At 37.8% G+C, this 2,111-nt stretch overlaps 1 protein-coding gene across 4 annotated transcripts in view; it reads left to right on the forward strand.

Moving 5' to 3' along the window:
• Positions 1–2,111, forward strand: part of LOC116846689 (tectonic-1-like) — a 199,070-nt gene that overhangs the window by 88,293 nt on the left and 108,666 nt on the right. The window lies entirely within an intron of this gene.

Below are 2,111 nucleotides of genomic sequence, written 5' to 3' on the forward strand. Positions count from 1 at the left end.
ATTAATAAATTTCTTTAATAATCATAGCTCGTGTCATTCACTTGCTAGCGTCACTTGTCCGCATTGTTGCTAATCCAACCGCAGGGCGGAGATTCATGGCGAATTCAATACTTTCAGTGTTTACACAAGTTTTTCTATTGTCCTGTAATTATGGCTGATTACCCGCCTAACGAAACCGTGGATATGATCAGAATTTTAAGTGAGCCCAGGAATAATTATACGACAGCTGAAAGAATTTATGCCGAAATATTTCCGGATAGACGTTATCCTAATAGGACGGTAATTAAAAGACTATGTGAAAGGACACAACAGGGCACTCTCAAATGAATACGTTAAAAATTTGGCCCTAATGAAGCCACGTCACTAATTGTTCTCGATATCGTATTTTTAAAATACGTTCTCCGTATAAAATACCGTATTTGACAAATGTTGTCAAGGTCATGACCCTGAATAACATTCAAAAGGTTTTAGCCGTCGGTTGAACACTTTGGGTATTAATGCTAATAGCCACAATATTGTAACTTTGAAGCCTTTTAACTCAAAAGATACTGAAAAAATATTTTATTATAGTGTTTTGGAAGGCTCTCGAGATACGCCATAAGAATATGCAATGAAAAATAGAGGGTTCCATTAAAAAAATTCAAAGTAACCTTATCCTAACCTTGACGACGCCACTCGAAGTTAAATTAATGATTTCATCTTATGTCCCCCTCGAAATCCCAAAACTTTTATCTGAAACATTTTTCCCTAAAATGCACTGTTCAAGAGATATTTGAAGTGATCGATTAAAATGGGCCACTCTGTATATGTGTGTATATATATATATATATATATATATATATATATATATATATATATATATATATATATATAAGGTGTACAAGTATGAAATGCGGATTTTTTTTCCAAAAAAACACGTTAAATTCGGAAGAATAATAAAAAGAGGTTTATTCAAAGTATGCTCCATTGCTAGTTACACATTTTTCCCATCTTTCGGGCAATTTATGGATATCACACCAGTAAAAATCTTCCCCTTTTGCCGCGAACCATTCATCGAGCCATTTTTTCACATTTTCGTACGAACTAAAGCGCTGTGTGAGCAAGTGTGTGACCCATCGATGCAAACAAGTGGTAATCGGAAGGAGCCAAGTCTGGTGAGTAAGCCGCATGGGGTAGAACTTCCTAGCTGAGTGCTTCCAACGTGTCGCGCACCGGTTTTGCCGTATGTGATGGAGCATTGTCATGGAGAAAAATGATCTTGTGTTGCCTCTTTTGGTATTCTGGTCGTTTTTCAAGCAGCGAACGGTTCAAATCGATCAATTGTTGTTGGTAGCGTTTGGTATTAACCGTTTCACCAGGCTTTAACAGCTCATAATAGACCACACCCTTCTGATCCCACCAAACACAGAGCATCGTCTTCCTGCCAAAGCGATTCGGTCTTGCGGTCGATGTGGATGGTACGCCTGGGTCTACCCATGATTTTTTGCGCTTGGGATTCTTAAAATAAATCCATTTTTCATCCCCAGTAACGATACAATGTAGAAACGATTTTCTTTTATATCGTTCGAGCAAAATTTCACATGTGTTTTTGCGCCTCTCCATCTGCCTCTCGTTCAACTCATGTGGTACTCATTTGCCGATTTTCTGAATCTTTCCCATCTCTAGTAGGCGATCGAAAACAGCTTGTTGACTAACGTTCAATTGCTCTGCGAGTTGTTTTTGTGTTTGTGAATCATCTTCGTCCAATAATGCTTGCAACTCCACATCTTCGTATCTTTTTGGTGGTTTTCCGTGTTCCTTGTTTGCAACATCGAAATCACCACTTTGGAAACGCCGAAACCATCGTTCACACGTATCTTGCGATGGAGCATGTTCACCATAAGCTTCTCGAAGTAATCGATATGATTCAGCAGCAGTTTTCTTCAAATGAAAACAAAAAATTAATGCTGTCCGTGAATGCTCTTTATTTGGTATAAATTTCGACATATTGAACACAGTAACACAACATATGCAAACTATGCAAACACTTTTTCAATTTATCACTCATGCGCGTTTGACACTTGTTGATGGCACAACAAAATGGCATAAATGTCAAATCTTTATACCACACA

This window comes from Odontomachus brunneus, unplaced genomic scaffold (genome assembly GCF_010583005.1).
Source record: "Odontomachus brunneus isolate Ranch 3 - 2012 unplaced genomic scaffold, Obru_v1 Obru_scaffold_067, whole genome shotgun sequence".
Classification (NCBI taxonomy): Eukaryota; Metazoa; Arthropoda; class Insecta; order Hymenoptera; family Formicidae; genus Odontomachus; species Odontomachus brunneus.